At 42.7% G+C, this 12,618-nt stretch overlaps 1 protein-coding gene across 1 annotated transcript in view; it reads right to left on the bottom strand.

The window, feature by feature from the left end:
- LOC101350500 (zinc finger protein 772) overlaps positions 1-12,618 on the bottom strand; it is a 287,781-nt gene that overhangs the window by 142,631 nt on the left and 132,532 nt on the right. The window lies entirely within an intron of this gene.

The raw sequence follows: 12,618 nt of genomic DNA, 5'->3' as shown, positions 1-12,618 counted from the left end.
CATGTGGACGTTTATTGCTATAAGTTTCCCTCCAAGTACTGCCTTTGTTGCATCCCATAAGTTTTGGAATGTTGTACTTTTAATTTCATCAAAATCTTTTGATTTCTTCCTTGACCCATTGGTAGTTTAATAGTGTATTGTTTAATTTCCATATATTTGTGTATTTTCCAGGTTTTTTTCTGTTACTGATTTCTAGTTTTACTCCATCATGGTCAGAGAAAATAGTTTGTATGATTTCAGTCTTTTTAAATTTATCAAGACTTGCTTTGTGACCTAAAATGTGGACTGTCCTGAAGAATGATCTATGTGCACTGGAGTAGAATGTATATTGTGCTATTTTGGGGTGGAGTATTCTATATATGTCTGTTAATTCTAGTTGGTTTATAGTGTCATTCAGGTCCTCTGTTTCCTTGTTGATCTTTCTAGATGTTCTGTCCAATATTGAAAGCGGTGTATTGAAGTCTCCAACTATTATTGTAGTACTATCTCTACCTTCAATTCTATCAGTGTTTGCTTTATATATTTAGGTGCCCTGATTTTGAGTGCATATTTATTTATGGTTGTTAATTGACCCTTTTATCACTGTATAATGTCCATCTTTATCCCTTCTGACAGATTTTGTCTGAAAGTCTGTTTTATCTGATATTAAAATTGCCACCCCAGCTCTCTTTTCGGTCCTTATTTGCATGGAATATTTTTTCCATCCTTTTACTTTCAACTTATTTGTGTCCTTGGGTTTAAGGTGTGTCTCTTGTAAACAACATATAGTTGGATCATGTTTTTGTTTTTTTATCATTCTGCCACTCTCTGCCTTTTGATTGGAGCATTTAGTCCATTTACATTCACTGTAATTACTGGTAAGAAGTGACTAACTTCTGCCATTTTGTTATTTGTTTTTTGTTAAGTCTTAAGCCTTCTTTGTGTTTGTCCTTTAGTACTGCTTGCTTTTGTGTATATTGTCTGTATTCCCATAATTCCATTAAACTGTGCTCAGCCTTCTTGAGCCTCTATAATTGGGCTCCATCCTCTAATTTGCTGATTCTTTCTTTTGCCTGATTAAATCTGTTGGTAAGTCCTTTTATTTGTTTCTCATTTCAGTTATTATCCCTCTCAGTTGCAATATCTCTTTTTTTACATCTTCATTTTGTTCTTGTATTTTCCTTATTTCTTTTAGCTGTTTGTCTATGTTTTCCCTTAGTTCTTTAATTATGTTTAATGTTTTTTATTATATTCTTCCAGTTTTTTAATTATTTGGTCATCCCTAGATTGGCTTTCACTCTGTCATGTTCATTTGGATGGACCATTGTTTCTCTGTTCTTTGTGTGTCTTGTGATTTTTCGTTGGGGCATTGGAATTTTCAAGGATGTTAACTTTCTCGGTTTCTTTCTAATATTTGGTGTTTTTGCCCACACTACTTTCTGCAAGAAACTCTTAGGCAGGGAGAGCCTTCAGCCTTTGCTCACCATTTCCTTTCCCTCTGTGATAACTCCTCTCCCTCCATGGTTTAATTGGGATTTGAAAATTACAGATCTCATTTTTCAACTTTCAGTCTCTCCCAAACACACCAGAGAACATGTTGTGGTCAGTCCAACAGTGGGCACCACCACTCAGAGGAGATATTGTGTACTAGCCAATCTGTCCACCAGGTAGCACAGTCCCCTATCACTGGTTATTACTCCCTTCCCTTCTCTGTTTCTGCAGTCACATTTTTAGTTAGAAAACTCACATCCAGGAAGCCCCCTTTGGGGCTGGGTTGCCCTCTGGTTTAGCCTGAGGTTTCCTTTCCTGCTCTGTGGGGGCTGCTTATATCTGAGCAGACATTCAGGGGAAGCACAGGCAGACTTTCCTCCATTTCAGGAGGAGGGGCTGGCACTCCCCAGAAGGGCCTCCAAGAGATATGTCTTGGTTTCAGAGCCCCAGTGGCCCTGTGGTAATTGGCAGAAGCAGTCTCCAATTAAATGACCCAACTCCTGACTCCACTATAAGGAACTTTCTGTAGGAGTTCATATCAGTACAGCAGCCAACAGTTCTGGTTGGGGGAGGGGTAGTCACACTCTGAATGGACCCCCAAGGAGGTCTGCCTTGTTGCTATTAGAGCTGCCCCATAGTATGCTGGCTGTGGGTGTAGCCTCCACTCAAATTGCCTACTTCTAGCACACAGCAGCCTCAGTCAGCAGTCCTCAGCACCAACTGTAAGGGGGAGCAGACAGATCTAAACTGATCCCCAGGGAGATCTGTCCTGTTGGTTTCAGAGGCCTAAATTATGGGGTGGAAGGGAGGCAGGTAGAGTGCTGATTATGGGAGCAGACTCCACTTCGGGGGCCTTCTATAGCAGTTTGCGACAGCCTGGCAAACAACAATTACCAGGTTGGGGAGGAGGGTCTGGTTAGATCCCCATGGGAGGTCTGCCTTGTTGCTATAAGAGTCCCCTAGGTAAATTGTTTGCTGTGAGTACAGCCTCCACTCAAGCCTCCTGCTTCCTAACACACAGCAGCCACAGTCAGCAGTCCTCAGCAACAACTGGAAGTGGGGGAGACTAACCCTAACTGACCCCCAAGGAGGTTTTTCCTGTTGGTTTCAGAGGCCAGAGCTATGGGGTGTGCAGGGAGGCAGGTAGAGTGCTGAGTATGGGAGCAGACTCCACTGCAGGGCCCTTCTATAGCAATTCACAGCAGCCTTGCAGGTGACAGTGTCTGGGTGGGGGAGGGGCTGTCACACTCCAAAGAGACCTTCAGGGATGTTGGCCTTGTTACTATCAGAGCCCTCCTTGTAGTATGTTGGCTGTGAGTTTAGCCTCCACTGAAGATGCCTGCTTCTTAGCACACAGCAGCCTCAGTCATCAGTCCTCGGCACTGACTGAAACAGGGAGCAGACAGACTTGAACAAACTCCCTGGGAGGTCTGTCCTGTTGGTTTCAGAGGCATGAGCTATGGGGTGCACAGGGAAGCCGGTAGATTGTTTACTATGGGAGCAGACTCCAATGCATGGGCATTCTATAGCAATTCTCAGTAGGTTTGCAGGCCACAGTGTCTGGGTGGGTGTCTTAGGCTGTGTTCTCTAGAGAAGCAAAACCAGTAAAGTGTATAAATATATACAGAGAGAGATTTATATCAAAGTAACAGCTCACGCAATAGTAGAGACAGGAATGTCCCAAGACCATGGGTTCGGATAGAGGCTTCTTCCGATTCATGTAGCCACAGGGGCTGGCGAACCCAAGATTGGCAGGTCGGAAAGCAGGACTCTGCTCACAGGCTGTGAAGATAAATGAATCCCAGGATCAGCAGATAAGCTGATAGCTTAAGTCTCAAGAACTGGAGGTCAGATGAACAAGTGGCAGCCACAGGATCCAGAGCAAGCAAAAAGCCAGAACATCTGCTTATATTCGGATGCAGGCCACACCCCCAAGGAAATTCTCTTTCAACTGATTGGCTACTCACAGCAGATTCAATCATGGGAGTGATCACATATAAACACTGAGAATCATGGCCCAGCCAAGCTGACACACAATCTTAACCACCACAGTGGGGGAGGTGCTGGCACACTATAAATGGACCCTCAGGGAGGTGTGCCTTGTTGCTATCAGAGGCCCCCCTGGAGTATGTTGGCTGTGGGTATAACCTCCACTAAAGATGCCTGCTTCTTAGCAGCCTCTGTCAGCAGTCCTCAGCACTGACTGAAAAGGGAAGCAGACAGATCAGAAAGGACTCCCCTAGACATCTGTCCTGTTGGTTTCAGAGGCCTGAGCTATGGGGTGCACAGGGAGGCAGGTAGAGTATTGGCTATGAGAGGAGACTCCACTGCACAGGTCTTCTGGAGAAATTTGTGGTAGGCTTGCAATTGACAGTGTCTGGGTAGGAAGGGTGCTGGCACACTCCAAATGGACCCCTGGGGAGGTCTGCCTTGTTAATTTTAGCACAGAAGCTTGGGGTCCTGTCTCTTTGTACAGGCAGGGGCTGTGGTGGTTAAGGAAGTGGGCTTTTTTTCTGGGGACACAACCCCAGTCCACAGCAGCCAGCAGCCCACATGGCTACAGGAGGGGCAGCAATGGTGGGAGAAGCAATTTTCCTACCATTTGGGACTCAGCTGATTTGTTGATTCTTGCCTGTCTGCAGTTCCCTGCTGCTTTCCTCTGTTCCCCAATGCAGAGTCCTTCAAAGCCAAGCACTGTTTTCTTGTATTTTTTGCTGTATTTGTGGAGGAGGGTTGGAACGATGGTTTGTTTATGCCTCTATCTTCCCAGAATTCCTTGCTGAAACAATTTTGAAGAAGAACAAAGTAGGAGGCCTCAGACATCGTGACTTCAAAACATATTACACAGCTACAACAATCAAAACAGCCCAGTACTGGTTTAATGATAGACACATAGATCAATGGAATAGAATTGAAAACCCAGAAATAAATCTAAACATGTATAGTTAACTGATTGTCAACAGGTGATCCAAATACATTCAATGAGGAAGGAACAGTCTCTTGAACAAATGGTGTTGGCTAAAACTGGATTTTCACATGCAGAAAAACAAAACAAGATCCATATCTCACACCACACACAAAAACTAATTCAAAATGGCTCAAGAATCTAAATGTTAAATCTAAAACCATAAAGCTCTTGGAAGAAAATATAGAAGCAAAGCTTTGGAACCTAATTTTTTTCAGTGATAGATTATCAAATACAACAACAAACACACAAGCAACAGAAAACAAAATAGATAACTGGCACCTCAAAATTAAATACTTAAAGTTTCATCAAAAAACTGTATCAAAACAGTAAAGAGACTACCTACATCCTGGGAAAAAAATATTTGGGAACAATGTAACTGATAAGGGTCTAATATCTAAAGCATATAGAAAACTTCTACAAATTAACAGCAAAAAGACAAATAACCCATTCAAAAACTGGGCAAAGAACATGAGTAGACACTTTACCACAGAGGATATTCAAGTGGTCAACAGACACATGAAAAGATCCTCAATATCATTAATTTACATCAGAGAAATGCAAATCAAAATCACAATGAGATACCATTTCACTCCCACTAGGATGACTAAGAGCCCTGGTGATGCAGTGGTTAAGAGCTGCAACTGCTAGCCAAAAGGCTGGAAGTTCGAATCCACCAGCTGCTCTTTGGAAACCCTATGAGGCAATTCTACTCTGTCCTATAGGGTCACTATGAGTAAGAATCGACTTGATGGCAAAGGGTTAAAGAAGGATGGCTGAGATTTTTTAAAAAATGAAAATAACAAGTGTTGGAGGGGATGTGGATAAATTAGAATCCTCATGCTCCTGGGAATGCAAAATGGTACAGCCGTTGTAGACAACAGTCTGGCGGTTCTTCAAAAAACTAGAAGTAGAGCTGACATATGACCCAGCAATTCCACTCTTAGGTATATACCCTAGGGATCTAATAGAAGTGACACAAACAGACATACGCATATCTGTGTTCATCGCAGCACTATTTGCAATAGCAAAAAGATAGAAACAACCTAAGTGTCCAACAACGGATGAATGGATAAATAAAATGTGCTACATACATACAATGGAATACCACTTAGCGATAAAGAAACATGAGTTCCCTAAACATCTTACAACATGGATGAACCTGGAGGACATTATGTTGAGTGAAATAAGTCAATCACAGAAAACAAATATTGTATGTTCTCATGTTTATGAAATGACAGGTAGAGGTAAATAAAGTCTTGCACTATATAACATCCATTTGGGCAATGTCCGACCACATATACATCCATGGTCCCAAAAGATTATGATCGAGTTCAGAAATTCTGATCAGAGAACAGGAAGTAGCGGACGTCACCAGATGTAGTGAATACAACAGCTTCCCTGGCAGCACAATCACTTTGTACACAAGAGACGTGGGATACATGTTGTGTGTGGGAAACAGATGCATTTACTACATCCGATTATGTCCACTATGTCCCATTCTCTGATTGGGGTTTCTGAAGTTGATTATAACCTTCTGGGACCATGAATTTATATGTGGTCAGATGATGCTGGACATTATGTGGCGCATGACTGTATGGTATTCACACAATATCCAAATCACATAACATCTTATTTCTCAGAATGTATCATGGATATTAAGCGACGCATGACTGTATACAGAAACCAATGTTCATTAATGGTTATTAGAGATTGGGGGAGGAGAGGGATATTCACCCTCTAGATAGCAGACACTTGTTATTTTTGGTGATGGGAAAGGTAACACCTAATGAGAGTGAAGTGTACACAGCTTGACAAAAGTAAACGATGTCACTAAAATGTACACAAGAAAAGAGGACCTCTTGGTAACTGCTATGGCATATATAAACAAAAGAAAAACAATTAAAAATTATGTGCAGGTATATATGCACATATGTAGGCATGTATGTTACGTGTGTATATGTGAGTATATATGTACATATATACAGGTGTAAGGATATGTACATGCATCTATGTAACTATATGCATATACTCATGTATACTATAAAGTACCAAGAAAGGTGATCCAACCAAATGCAGAAATTATCAAACAGTATCATTAATATCACATGCAAGCAAAATTTTGCTGAAGATCATTCAAAAGTGGCTGCAGCAGTATATCAACAGGGAACTGCCAGAAATTCAAGCCAGATTTAGAAAAGGACGTGGAACCAAGGATATCATTGCTGACATCAGATGGATCCTGGCTGAAAGTAGAGAATACCAGAAAGATGTTTACCTGTGTTTTATTGACTACGCTAAGGCATTTGACTGTGTGGATCATAACAAATTACGGATAACATTGCAGAGAATGGGAATTCTAGAACACTTAATTGTGATCATGAGGAATCTATACATGGATCAAGAGGCAATCATTCGAACAGAACAAGGGGATACAGTCATTCGAACAGAACAAGGGGATACTGCATGGTTTAAAGTCAGAAAGGTGTGTGTCAGGGTTGTATCCTTTCACCATACCTATTCAATCTGTATGCTGAGCAAATAATCCAAGAAGCTGGGCTATATGAAGAAGAACAGGGCATCAGAATTGGAGGAAGACTCATCAACAACCTGCATTATGCAGATGACACAGCCTTGCTTGCTGAAAGCAAAGAGGACTTGAAGCACTTACTGATGAAGATCAAAGACCACGGCCTTCAGTATGGATTACACCTCAACATAAAGAAAACCCAAATCCTCACAACTGGACCAATAAGCAACATCATGATAAATGGAGAAAAGATTGAAGTTGTCAAGGATTTCATTTTATTTGGATCCACAATCAACACCCATGGAAGCAGCAGTCAAGAAATCAAGACACATTACATTGGGCAGATTGGCTGCAAGAGATCTCTTTTAAAGTGTTGAAAAGCAAAGATGTCACCTTGAGGACTAAGGTGCACCTGACCCAAGCCATGGTGTTTTCAATCACCTCATATGCATGCAAAAGCTGGACAATGAATAAGGAAGACTGAAGAAGAACTGATGTCTTTGAATTGTGGTGTTGGCAAAGAATACTGAATATACCATGGACTGCCAAAAGAATGAACAAATCTGTCTTGGAAGAAGTACTACCAGAATGCTCCTTAGAAGCAAGGATGGAGAGACTACTTCTCACATACTTTGGACATGTTATCAGGAGGGATCGGTCCCTGGAGAAGGACATCACGCTTGGTAGAGGGTCAGTGAAAAAGAAAAAGACCCTCAGCAAGATGGATTGATGCAGTGGCTACAACAATGGGCTCAAGCATAGCAACAATTGTAAGAATGTCGCAGGACCAGGCAGTGTTTGGTTCTGTCATGCATAGGGTAGCTATGAGTCAGAGCCAACTCGATGGCACCTAACAACAACATAAAGCACATAGGGGCACAATTGCGGATACTTCTTAGACATAACTAAACACCTCACAGGACTGGTTTTCTGGGTTTGAAAGATTAGGACCATAGTCTCATGGAACATCTTGGTCAACTGGCATGTGACGGTTAAGGTTGTGTGTCAGCTTGGCTGGGCTGTGATTCTCAGTGGTTTGGCAGTAATGATGTAGTTTGGCAGTCGTATGATGCTGTGATCACTTTCATGATGAGATTTGATATAATGTGATCACCTCCATGATGGGATCTGCTGTGAGTAGTCAGTCAGTTGAAACGGAGTTTTCTCGGGTGTGTGGTCTGCACCGGACATACATGGACATTCTGGCAGGGCTCATGGGCTTTTGCACACTCTGGATCCTGCAGCCAGCTCCTGTTTGTCTGGCCTCCATTTCTTGGAACTTGAGCTAGCAGCTTACCTGTGGTCTTGTCTGCCGATCTTGGGATTCATTGATCTTCACAGCCTCTGAGCAGGAGCCCTGCTCTCTGACCTGTTGGTCTTGGGTTTGACAGCCCTTGCACCTGCGTGAATCAGGAGAGGCCTCTATCCTGGCCCGCAGACTTGGGATGTTCCAGCCTCTACAACCATATGGGCCATTTCCTTGATAAAAATCTCTCTCTATATATATGTTTATACGCTTTGCTGGCTTTGCTTCCCTAGAGAACCCAGCTTAAGACATTTGGTATTGGGAGTAGGGTGCTGCTCTGACAGTTATCTATAATGTGGAAGCGGTTTTGAAACTGTGAATGGATAGAGGCTGGAAGAGTTTTAAAGTGTCTAACAGTAAAAGCCTAGATGGCCTTGAAGAGACTGTTGGTGGAATTATGGACATCAAAGACAATTCTGGTGAGGACTCAGAAGGAAATAAGGAGAGGTGTTACACTAGAGATGGCACAGACGGCAAGAAGCAGCAGCAGAACCAGGAGACCAGTGTGAGACAGTGCTGGAAGTCAACCCATGGAGCAAGAGAGCTGAGTGCCTTTGCAGAGAAGGCTTTCTGGTGGAGTGGGGTGCCTCTAAGCAGTTATCAGTGGAGCTAGGCTTGCTGACCCACAGAGCAAGAGAGCTGAGTCCTTCTAGCTGAAGTTTACCGGCGGAGTGGGATGCCTCCAGGCACTTATAGGTGGAGCTAAAGAGCTCTGGAATGCTTGCCCCAGCTGGGCAGACATGGGAGTTAAGGACTGAGGGGCTGAGAGACCAAGGAACCAGGAAGCAGAAGCTAAAGAGACAAGGAACACAGGAAACAGAGCTGCCTCAATCTCAAAGGATAGGGCCAGGACCTCTGGGGTCTCAAAGGGTGGAGTTGCCACTCAGATGAACTAGGAGAATGGGGTCACCCAAATTTGAGGGAGAAGAGTTGCTGTTCCAGTGGGCCTGGAAGGTGGACCTGAAGCCTAGGACTGAGGGGCCTCCACTCAGAATCCAGACAGTGTGGCCAATACCTAGAGTATGGAGGACAGGGCTATTGTCTAAATGGTCTCAGAGAACAAAGGGTTATTTTTAAGCCTTAAGAGCAAATGTAATTGTGTTCCACTGACTTTCTTGGTGCCTGTTCTCCCTTCTTTCCCTCCAATTTCTCCAATTTGTAATAGAAATATCCAGCTTGTGCCTGTTCCACCATTTTACTTTGGAAGCAGATAACCTGTATTCTAGATTTTACAGATGAAGAGGAATTTTTAGATTTTGGACTTGGGGTTGAATTAAAACTTTTGCTATGATATGATGGGGTGAATATGTTTTACATGTGGCAAGGACATGAATTTGGAGGGCCAAAGGGTAGAATGTTATAGATTGAATTGTGTCCCCCCAAAATATGTGTCAACTTGGTTAATCCATGATTCCTAGTATTGTGTGATCGTCCACCATTTTGTCATCAGATGTGATTTTCCTATGTGTTGTAAATCCTACCTCTATGATGCTATTGAGGTGGGATTAGCGGCAGTTCTGTTAATGAGGCAGGACTCAATCTATAAGACTAGGGTGTGTCCTAAGTCAATCTCTTTTGAGATATAAAAGAGAAGGGAGCAGAGAGACATGAGGACCTCATACCAGCGAGAAAGTAGAGCCAGGAGCGCACATCCTTTGGACTTTGGGTCCCTGTGCTGAGAAGCTCCTACAGCAGGGGAAGATTGATGACAAGGACCTTCCTCTAGAGCCAACAGAGACAGAAAGACTTCCCCTGGAGCTGGCACCCTGAATTTGGACTTCTAGTCTACTAGACTGTGAGATAATAAATTTCTCTTCGTTAAAGCCATCCAACAGAAGTTACAGCAGCACTAGATAACTAAGATATGGCATAATACAATTCATAAAAGTTATGTTCTACATCCTAGTTTGGTGACTAGTTTGGTGAGTAGTGTCTGGGGTGGCCATCTAAGAGAAAACTATTGGTCTCTACTCATCCAGAGCAAAAGAGAAAGAAGAAAATCAAAGATTGAAAGAACTAGACTACAAGACAAATAGTTTACATAAACCACAGCCTCATCTGCTCTGAGACCAGAAGAACTAGATTGTGCCTGGCTACCACTACTGACCTTTCTAATCAGGGCCTCAATAAATGGACCCTGATAGAATGGAAGAAAAATGTGGAACAGAACCTCAAATTCCTGGAAAAAAAAAAAAAAAAGACCTAGTGGACTGGTTGAGACTAGAGGACTCCCTGAGACAATTGTCCTGAGATACTCTTCAAACCTTGAACTGAAACTAACCCCTGGTGTCACCTTGTAGCTAAACAACAGATTGACTCACAAAATAATGAATAGCACCCGTAAGTACTGTGTTCCTTTAAAAATTCACCTATATGAGAGCAAATGGTCAACAATTACTTTAAAATACAGATGAGAATGTAAGGAGGCAGGGAAACTAGATCTATGAAAACAGAACAACCAGAATGGAAATAATGAGAATGTTCATGCATTGTGAAGAATGTAACCAATGTCACTGAACAATTTTGTAGAAATTGTTGAATGGCAACCTAAACTACTTTATTTAAACTTCACCAAAAACACAATAAAATATCACTTAAAAAATAAATACATAAATTTTAAAAAGTGAAAGGAATTTTAACAGGTAAACCAGGATGTGTACATGCAGGTATGTGTGGGTGTCAGAATTATCACCATGGATTTAGTCCCCTGGTGATGTCTATAGTTAGGGAATTTTGGAATTCCTCCATTACATAACATTGCCAAAGACTCAATTTTGAAATAAGGTGTGGTTCATAGTTACCAGGTGTTTGGACTTCAACAGCTGGATGAGGATCAAAACCAGCTCAGCATCCCAACCATGTGAATCTCTTTCTCTTTGTATCTGAAAGAAGAAGGGAAGTGGGAATATCAACCAAGAAGAGATGAAATAGAGCAAACTGGGGGGAGTGGCAAGTTACTGTACTCACATGGGCTGGGCCCTTGTGAATGGAAAATGGGCAGATGGAAGGTAGAGTGAACAGGAAGGTAGACACTCAGGATCCCCGACTCTCCCTCCATCTGCCTTCAGAAAAGGGCCTCTCTTATTCCTTTCCTGTCAGCTGGTGCTTATCAGTTGATGACTTTGGAATTGGGTGTCTGCTGGGCAAGATAAACTTTGGCAACGTGTATCTGTCTCAGCCCAAAAAAAATCACCTTTGTCATGGCCTTAAAAGTTTCAAGGCCCAGAGCAAGAAGGAAGAAATGGAAAAAGGCACCAGAGTTAGCAATGGGTGACAGCTTTACGTTGTGTAATTGGATTGGACTACAGAGAAAAGTCTTCAAGGTGCAAGCAATGGGATAGTTTGGCGGCGCAGAAGCTGTTACCTAAAACAGGTTCTTCTCAGTGCAGCTTCTCGTAAATAAAGACACACCGAGGTGAGCAGGGAGGAAGTGCATTTATTGCAAGCTCCCAGGCAAGGAGCAAGGAGGTGCATACCTCAGATCAAGCTCCCGGAACAAAGGGACGCAGAACTTTTTATACCGTCACTTCGAAGTAAGTACATACAAACATTATGGACTACTTAGGTTGTCATGGCATGCAGGCGCATGAGACAAATTGCATTTTTTTCCTTTGGCTTGTAGGCTAGTAAACTGGGTTTGACTGGCTTGAGCCACACCCAGCGCTTTGAGGGCAATGGACAGGAGGGGTAGGTTCCAACCGAGTGACACCCATTGCCGTCACCTAAGGTTTTGTTTGCTAATGGTCAAGCGGTCCTGGCTTCCTTGGCTATCACAGCTAGGTTCGGATTAAGAGAGAAAAGGGAAAACAGTAAAGAACCTCCGCCAGAGATTCAGAGACTGTTCTTTCAGAGATCGGTCTGGATTTTAATTTCTCTGCGCATCTAGTGCCCCAGTCCTTACTCTTCTAACTAGAACTCAAAACCTTCAGGGCCATTCAGTTATAAAAACAAAACAAAAACCCTGACATCCAATGGTGATTCCTAAGATTTTCCGTAAAATACCTCTAATATGACGTAGTTGGTTTCTTGTCGCCAGCCACTTAATGTTGATCTAGTCCAGGGCTGATCCTCTGTCGATTTCGTTTTCCATCTACACTCATTCCTTTGAGAATCTCAACCAGTTTATACCTCCAAGCCAGAACCCTCTCCCAACGTTCATTCATATGTGGAACTGCCTGCGTGATCCAGTTACGTTGGGATTTCAGACATTTCAAACTGAGCATGTTCAAAATTGGAGTCCTGAGTCTTCCTCCAAGCCGCCACTACTTGACGCTTACTCACCTACATGAAGACAAATCCACATTTTTGCTGCTCTTGCCAACGACCTTACTCAGAAGTGCGTGCACT

This window comes from Trichechus manatus, unplaced genomic scaffold (genome assembly GCF_000243295.1).
Source record: "Trichechus manatus latirostris isolate Lorelei unplaced genomic scaffold, TriManLat1.0 scaffold00176, whole genome shotgun sequence".
In the NCBI taxonomy this organism is placed as follows: Eukaryota; Metazoa; Chordata; class Mammalia; order Sirenia; family Trichechidae; genus Trichechus; species Trichechus manatus.
The sequence above is the reverse complement of the archived record's forward strand: the minus strand, read 5'-3'. Positions and strand labels throughout refer to the sequence as shown.